The sequence below is a fragment of the Daktulosphaira vitifoliae genome, unplaced genomic scaffold, assembly GCF_025091365.1.
Source record: "Daktulosphaira vitifoliae isolate Bord-2020 unplaced genomic scaffold, ASM2509136v1 Scaffold_2, whole genome shotgun sequence".
In the NCBI taxonomy this organism is placed as follows: Eukaryota; Metazoa; Arthropoda; class Insecta; order Hemiptera; family Phylloxeridae; genus Daktulosphaira; species Daktulosphaira vitifoliae.
In genome coordinates, this window is record NW_026099573.1 from 47,104,596 (window position 1) to 47,114,445 (window position 9,850).

Sequence of the window (9,850 nt, forward strand, 5' to 3'; positions counted from 1 at the left end):
ATAAATTTATAAACATTTAACATTGTGTATTATAAAAGCAAAAATTTTAAATTTGGTAAAAATAACATGTTCCCTACATGATTGAAATGTAATTTTATTTTATTTTTAAAATTTATTTGCCTTTATTTACAACAAATTTAATTTATAAATGGTAAAAATTTTAAAGGTATTTTTGAAAACCATGAATTGCTTTCAGCAACTTAGTATCTGATTTTAAAGTTTGAAACATTTCATTACAGTTTTCATCAAAGTTAGTAAGAACAACTAACATTACTGATTTCAATGTTGAAAAATGTAATTGAGATTTTTCGGATGTCCAACATTTGTTTATTTGTGAAAATAATCTTTCTATAGGTGCATTTGTACCTGGAAGACTTAATACAAATTGGCACACTATTTCTAATTGTTTTACTGGAATCTCTTTATTTTTCATAAAATTAAAAAAATTTAACCAACGTCCTTCAGTTGAAGTACTATTTTCATTCCATTCAGACATTTTTTCTGAATTCATAAATATTTTTAATTGACCTATTTCATCAAAAAGTAAGTCTTTATTTAATTTTTCTCCAATTGAATTTTTAAAAGTATCACAAGAAAGTAATACTGATTTCCAAATAATTGGGTCTCGCAAACATATCCAAGAGAATAACTTTAAATCATTCATATTAGTTGACCATTTATTCAAATAATTTATACAATCATTATAAAATTATTTAGCTTGAAGTAAAAAATTGTCATAGTAATTGTTTTGTAGTTTTGATAATGATTCTCTCACTCTGGTTGGTAAAAATATTTCTTTTTCTCTGTGGGTTAAAGTATCAATAAGTTTAAAATACTCTAATGTTGCTTCAGTGGCACATATTTTATTACTTTCAACATTTAAAATACTTTGATGAAATAAAAATGAATTGTTGTGGACAAACCAAAACCAAATTTCGCCAAGAGGATTTTTAAAGAATTCTTTTAATATTGTAGGACATTCTACTGACGACAAATATTCTTTTAGTGGTTTAAACATTTGTAAAATTCGTTCTACTGCAGGCATCAGGCTTAAGAATCTTGTTTTTGAAAAAGTTAACATTTTTCTGTACTCCACTTCTACAGTATCACAAAAGTCTTTTAATGAACTAACTCTAACAGTATAAATGTAAAAATATTTATAAATTTTTACTACAATCACTTCAATATCAAAAGGTAAAATGTCTGTTGCATTTTGAATACAATTATTCAGAATATGTGCCACACATCCAACACCAACAATGGACGAAGAACATGAATTTTGTAATTTTTTGAATAAATTATTTTTCCCTAATCTATTTGAACCGCCAAAATTGGTGTTAGTATTATCTGCAGATAATCCTATACATTTAGATACAATACTTAGTTTGGTTAAAGAATTAAAAACATATTCGTTTAATATTTCAGACGTTTCTCCAGGTAATGTTTTAAGTTCTAATAATTTAATTTGTATTCCTTTTTCTGGACTAAAATATCTCACAAGCAAGGGAACAATTTTAATTTCTTTGTGATTAGATGAATCAATCATAATGCTAAAATACATAGCGTTTTGTAAAGCTGCGTTCAATCTGACTTCAGCTTCTTTAGCAAATACATTATTGATTATGCATTCAGCTTTGGTTCTACCCAAAGCAAATTTCGGTACAAATAATGTAGAGGCTAATTTAGAAGTGCAATCTAACGATCTAAAACTTTGCATATGTTTAATAGTATGATAAGCTAAAGTACCTTCTTTAGCGGCAAGTAGCAAATTTTCAGTAGTAAGATCATTATTTTTAAAAAAGTGATTTACCTTTTGACTTGATGAAACAGCATTTAAGGCTAGTTGATGTTTTTTTTTTATTTATAAGATTCTTTATATTGCTGCGACCACTATTTGATGTATCAAATTCACATTTACACACCTCACAGAACACAATATGAGGAGATATTGAAGTGGGTTTTATAAAAGTAAACTCACTCTGAAGATTTGAATTGAACACACACTTTCTACGCGGTGGGCTCATTGTGCAAAAATTTAAAACTACCGCCGTTCGCCATTCCAACCATTTGGTATCTATTAGTCGAATTACTCGGATTAAGCTGGGTTCACAATATACCATGTTCGTGTTAAGTGAAATCCTTTTCTCTGATAATAGTTCAGACACGGTTTAATTGTTATATTCTGTAATGCGATAGTCACTATCACTGATAAAACAGAACGCAGCACAATTTTATTTTGATAACAACTTAATTTATCACACTATATAAAACTGTAAAATACTTTTTTTTATAAATATTCGTTTTAAGTTAATTAAGAGTATATTTGTATGTACTTTACACAAGTATTAAGGACAATAGGACAAGGCATCAAAAAAGAGTACTGTCCTACAAAAAAGAGTACGTCTGGTCACCATACCTATACAGGGTGATTCATTAATCATAAATCATTAACTCAATTACACACAAAATAAAAATAATTATAGTTAAAAAAAACATTTTAGTCTTGTTTTATTTATGAATCATGAATAATTCTCAACAAATCGCGAGTTCTTAAACTCAACTTTGGTGAGCTCTATTGATGATGACTTTTCAAATAATTCTATTATTCCTTCTAACTTAGAGAATAGAACTCAATCAACAATAAATTTAGAAAAAAATCCGGCATTTACCGTCTCTAAAAATACTGTTAAAAGAAAATTATTGAGTGATTCTGGTGATTATACTTTGTTTCCTCACGATGGGAAAAGTAGTGTATGGAAGAAATTTAAAAGTATTATGACAACATTTTTGTCGTATCTGGTTTAATTTAATCTGGACAGAGTTTTTTTATTTAATGGTTCAGTTCGGTCTAGAATTTTTTTTTATTTTATAGTCCAGTTCGGTTAACCCGTTTGCAAGTAACGACCAAACTACAAATGAATAGTTCGTTAGCTTAGGGCATTTAGTCGTTTAGAATCGTTTAGAATAGTGGTGTACCATGTTTGACGCTAGTCGATCGCATGGAGGCGTTCATCGCATTTCTCTCATAAAAAATTATTTTTTTTTGTGCTCTTATTTGCAGACGAAGTTTTTTCACTATTCGATTTTTGCCTCGTATTTACTTAAATTGTTTTTATCTTCGATGCGAAGTTGAGAAGGTATTAATTTTACTATGATGTGTTTTTTTATTCTTTTTTGTGCGTGTTACTACTTTTTCTCAACTCTCATTGAACCAATTTCTTTCAATAATACAACAAAAAATCACAAATCGTATCTTGTCAAAAACATTACCCATAAAAATTTTAAAAATTTCTCTCGTTCCCCGTAAATGAAACCTCAAAAAAAATTACAAATTTAAAAATCGCTAATTTTTTCAGTTTTTTTTTACATAAAACTGTCATTACTTTTTAAAAAATGTATTGATCAATACATTTTTTTTTACATATTTTTAAATATTAATCATTTGGACATTTTTTTTTTTTAATCTTACCCTTTATTTGCCCATAGGAGGGCACCTTATAAACTAAGGGGAGTTGATTTTTGAAAGGAAAAAAGATAAAAAAAAAATACAAGAGTCTATTGAAGATGGAACACGCAAAAAAAAAGAAAAATATGATGGTTAATTTAAATTAAGGGAATTTATTAAAAAAAACAAAAAAAATTAAGTACATACGAGGCAAAAAACCGAACAGTCAAAAAACGTCGTCCACAAAACTAAAGGGGTACAGAGAGAAAAAGAAAAAAATATATATTAATAACAAAAATAATTACACCTACACTTTTACAATTAGAGAATACGATGAACGTCTTTGGGTACTAGAGATGTTAAGTTCGTGAACGAATAGTTCATTTGAACTATTCACTTAGATGAACTATTCTGAACTGTTTCAGTACCTGTAACTTAACAGTTCACAGTTCGAAAAAAATTGGTAGCAATGTATAAATGAAATAGTTCGCGAACTTCTTTAAAAATTCTTTGTGGTTCGTTGTTCGAAATACTGTAAATGGTTAATAGCTGTTTACAATTAGATAACAAATAAATTATATTGTTAAAATGTTACAGGGTTTTTAACTGTTTAACAATAAAATAAATTCATACTATGTAAAAATATTAGATCAAATTTCTGATTTAACTTAAGACTACTGGTCAGTATATCTACCTTGAATTAGGTGATAATGATAACATGAGCCATGAGGGTATTAATAATAATTTTTTCTTAGTTTATGATGTTCAGGTTAAGGGTTAGTTTATAACTTAATTGCCCATAAGTAGTGTGAACTACAACTGAACTGTGTACTGCTATACTAATAGTGATAAAATGAATAGTTCATTGCCAAACAATAGCAGCATGATCAATAAAACTTAAGAATAGTTCATTTGAACTATTCACTTGAATGAACTATGAACTAATGAACTATTCACAGAAATGAACTAAACTTTCCATCTCTATTGGGTACCCTTTTTTTTTTTAAACGACCGGCATTATTGTGGACTGCCGTGAGGCATTACTTCAGGGCGGCCCACGCCGTCTTAATAATTCACACCACCACGTTGCGAATCAGCCCGAAATTAATCAAGAGCTAATTCGCAACGTGGTGTGGCCCCGTCCCGTTAACCGGATCCTGCAGTGGGAACCGTTAGGGAGGGTTGGCAAAATAACTCACAAACAAAGACACAAAAAACAAGAACAAGAACCTAAGGCACCGGCCTAAACCAGCGCCTCCTGTGCCGGGCGGCGTGGCTTTCTCTGTCTCAGGCGTTCCGCTTCCTCCTTCTTTAATAAGACGGATTCGGCGAACGCCTGGACGAGCCTCCACGCCTCCTGACTCCTCAACATCAGGTACACCATGTACCAGACTCGGAACGTGGACCTTAATCGAGACTCCAAAGAGTCCCGCTCCGGTGCCCACGCATCGCACCGGAAGAGGGTGTGCAGAGCGTTATCTTCTTCGGATCTCCCGGGCGATCCGAACAGTGGTCGCACGTTGGCACGGCTGCATTACGAATACGGTGTAAGTACTCGTTAAAAATCCGTGGCCGGACATCACTCGGGTGAGACGATAAGTCATCTCACCGTGAGTTCGTACACCCACCTGTCCAGCCGATCGGGTCCTATGAGGGACCTGGTCCACTCGCCTCTCGTCGTTTCCTCCGAGAGGCGAGTCCGCCACCGGAGCATGGTCATCCGCCTGAGCGCTAGCCGGTCCTCAGGTTCAAGGGACCGGTTGCGTTCTCGGCGGAGCAGATAATAAAATATTATCTGTGTAGACAAATGATTATTTTTCAAATTTATTATAAACAACTGAAACATCCCTCTGATAGATAACATGAATATTGTTATCAAAGAGAGAGTTATTGATAATAATATTTTGATACATCAAATGTAATTAACTGTGTAATCATATAATTCGTTCTATGCGATATTATGGATAATCAATCTAAAATCATTGTTTTCAGTTAAATTAAATTTATTTAAAATTTAAAAACTTTAATTAACATAATTTTAAATTAAATTTGATAAAGATAACATTTAAGTTGAAAAAGATATTAGTTTTTTTTACAAAAAGTTTTCAAAATGTGCATCATTATTTAAAATGCATTTTTCTAGCCTATTTATCATACCAACCGAGACAAACTGTATAATTTCTGGAGTAATTTCAATACATGCCGACAGAATTCTTTCTTTTAAATTTTCAAGGGACGTTGATGGTTGAGTATACACTTTATCTTTTAAAAACCCCCATAAAAAATTATCAAGTGGTGTCAAATAAGGTGATCTTGGTGGCCATTGAAGAGGACCATTAGTGCCTATCCATCTATTGTTATAATATTTGTCCAAATATTTTTTAACAATATTAGCATTGCGTGGAGGTGCACCATCTTGTTGTATCCACATTTTTTGTCTGATATCAAGTGGTACAACCTCCAATAACAAAGGCAAAACATCAGTTAACAATTTCAAATAGCGTTCATTTGTTAAGGAACCGTTATAAAAGTATGGCCCAATTAATCTTTTATTTAACAAACCACGCCACACATTGACTGACCACCTCACTTGAAAATGTGTCTCTAGTGTCCAAAATGGATTTTTATCGTTCCAATAATGACTATTGTGCTGATTTAACATTCCATTATTATCAAAACAACTTTCATCAGTTCATAATATATTAGAAAAAATGTTACAGTCATCATCAAAATGAAGTGACATTTTTGATATAAAATCAAGTCTTCTATCAAAATCAGAAGGTTGCAAACCTTGTACGCAATGTACTTTGTATAGATAATATGAATTTGTTTTCAATATTCGTAAGATTGATGTTCTATCTATATTGGTTTCCTTAGCTACAGATCTAGCTGAAGCATGAGAATTGCTATTAAATGCTGCTAAAACGTCTTTACTGTGTACATAATTTGTTGCTTTTTTTTTGCGAGTTATTTTTCTTGTTAGAAAACTACCTACTTAAAGAATTTCTTTTTAAGCTTTGATGGAACTTTTAAAATTATTTTTATTTGTAATATTTTCTATAAAAAATATAGGTATTCATTTTTGAATATTGTGTTTTATTATTTAATNTTTCTATAAAAAATATAGGTATTCATTTTTGAATGTTGTGTTTTATTATTTAATAAAATATTCATACCTGTCTCACGTAAAGTTTTATCTATATTTGAAAAAGTATTTCGACTTGGTTGTTTCCTTTCTGGAAAGCTTTTAGAATATAGACGAGAAGCATTTAAAGTACTTTTTTTAGCTAAATAATATATTTCTAGCATGTCGGCATATTCAACATAGCTGTACATAGAATGCATTTTTTATAAATTTATTGAAAAAAAAAATGTACTTAAATAATGAATGTTAAAAAAAGGTAGGTGTACTATGGTTAATTCTATTATTACTACTATTGTTGGTGAAAATGTTTCCCACTTGATTCAGATCATTATCTTTTATTACATTGATATTACCAAAAATCTCCTAGCTATTTTGACCTTAAAAAATAAGTTTTGTGTAATAAAGGTTCAGTGCACTTCTAATGTAAAAATGTCTTTTTACAAAAATTATATGGAGACTATTGATTCAGACAATATAAGAGTCGATCGAAATCTGGTAAGACACTAATTTTCTAAGAAACTATTGAGAATTTTAATTTTTTTTAAAGAGAAAAAATATCAAGTTCAAAAAACTCTACAATAATATATAGTCAAATCATTATTTTTTTCGTCCCTTCAGGTATAAAAACCCTTATTTATAATTCTTAAATGAAAACCCTTATTAGCTTCGATGCGAAGCTGAGAAGGTATTAGTTTTACAATAATGTGTTTTTTTTTACTGTTACCACTTTTTCTCATCTCTCGCCGAACCGATTTCTTGCAATGATACGTCAAAAGATCATAAATCGTATCTAGTCGAAGACACTACCCTCAATAATTGAAAAAATTTCCCTAGTTCTCGTAAATGAGGGAAACCTCCAAAAAAATTACAAATTTAAAAATCGGTAAAATTGCCATAACTTTTTTAAAAATAACCAAATCAATTTTATTTTTTTTTATATAGATACATGATATCATTATCTTTCATTTGAAATTTTTTTTTTACAAATCTGACCTTTACCTGCCCATAGGGGGAGATTCAAAATGACAACTTTTTCAACTTGACTTTTGAAAATGTTCCGGAAGGTCTGACACTTTTATATATATCTTAAATTAGAATTAATATAAAATACTTCATCATGGAAAAAAAATTTTTGAACATTATTTTATCTTCACGGTGAAAATGGCTACCAAATGCTATTTTTGTGTAAAAATTCTGAATTTTGTATTTTACATTTTTAACTTTATTATACTATAACTTTTTGAAAAATGTTTGGATCAATACAATTTTTTCATGAGAAGTAGTATTTATATACATCTTTCATTTGACATACTGTTTTCTTAATCGAACCATTTCCCTATATACAAGGGGGGTTTAAATCTAAAAAATGCATATAGAAAGTAAAACTTTTTCAAATTAACTTTTGAAAGTCTTCCAGAAAGTCTGACACTTTTATATATATATCTTAAATTAAAGCTAATGTAATGTACTTTATTATGAAAAAAAAAAATTTCGGACTTTATTATGTCTTCACGGTAAAAATGGCTACCAGATGATATTTTTGTGTGAAAATTCTCGATTTTATTTTTTACATTTTTAACTTTATAATGATATAACTTAATGAAAAGTGTATGGATCAACACAATTTTTTTATGAGAAATAATATTATTTAATAATCTTTTTTATGTAACTTTTAGAATAATCTACCAATTTTTTAAAATTAAACACTATCTAAAGATTTGCATCGAAGCGTTTTTTTTTTATTGTGATTTTAATCACTGTCAGATATCATTATACTTGATCCAACTATGCCGCCACCCCCCTGTGCTGGGTNTTTAAATAAGTTTAACTATCTATACTATATCAATTTTAATTTATATAATATTTATGAAAATCTGTACTCCCCTTGTCAGGTATTTTAAAATAAAATAAAATACAAAACCCAGAATTTTAACACAAAAATAGCAAATTTTTGAATACGGTTGTCATTTTTACCATGAAGACAAATTCAGAGGTCAAATTTTCTTATTTTCAAATTAAAGTATATTACATAAGCTTTAATTTAAGATATATATAAAAGTGTCAGTATTTCCGGAATACTTTCAAAAATTAAATTGAAAATATTCTAGTAACAATACGCATGTTTAAAGTTTTGACCCCCTTGTTAAAGGGGTATGATCCGATTTACAATAAAAGCGTGCCATATGAAAGGGGTATATAAATATTTATTATAAAAAAATAATAATATTGATCCATACATTTTTCCAAAAGTTATATAAAATATAAATTAAATAATATAACATATAAAATCGAGAATTTTTTCACGGAAATCGTACGTTTTTCTTTAACTTTGATGTCCGTTTTCACCACGAAGACAAGTCCAGGGTCCTAATTTGGAGAATGGTACTATGTCGGTCGTGTCAAGCGATAACTCCCATGGCTGAAGCGTGTCTCTATCAAGTTTGCTTAATACTATTTCAAGAATAATTATGTCCCACTGATTAACAGGCTGATTCAAGTTCTTTAATGCTTGTATATGACGCTGCATGTCAGACAAATAATTATTTAAACCAACAGCAGAAGACTTAGTGATTTGAGGTAAATCAAGAATAGAGCGAATGTGTGCATGAATTGTACGACGCTTATGATCATAACGTTGTACTAGAAGTTTCATTGCTAATTCAAAGGCCGTTTCAGATGAGTTCAATGATGCAATTAAATCGAGCGCAGGTCCGGTTAAACAAGCCTTTAGGTATTGGAACTTCATTACATTGCTAATATCACCTTCAGCTTCTATTAATGAGTTTAGTTCTTGGTTAAAGGTTTCCCAGACACGGAAATCACCATTAAAATTAGGCAAAGGAATGTTGAGTAATCGAGAAAGTACTCTAGAAGGGGCTACATTTAATTGGGAATTTCCACCCACAGTAGTAATGGTTTCAGTCTTTGGTTGAAGTTGCTCTATAAGTTTGGTATAATCTCCCATGGTAGAATAAAATTTTCTTTCAAAAGCATCCCTTTCTAGTTCATGTTCTACCATCTCAGAAGGTCTAAGCGATTCCCATTCACTTTGAATAATCTTGAATTTATTAAATAATTTAGATAACGCCTCCTTTCTCAACTGTAACTATTTTTTTTATTAATATCTATTTTTTTTCTCTCTCTCTTTCTTTGTTCCCTTTTAATTTATAGACGAGGTTTTTTGACCATTCCGTTTTTTGCCTCGTAGTAACTTAATTTTTTTTTTTTTTTTTCTTGCTTAATAAAGTCCCCTTAATTTA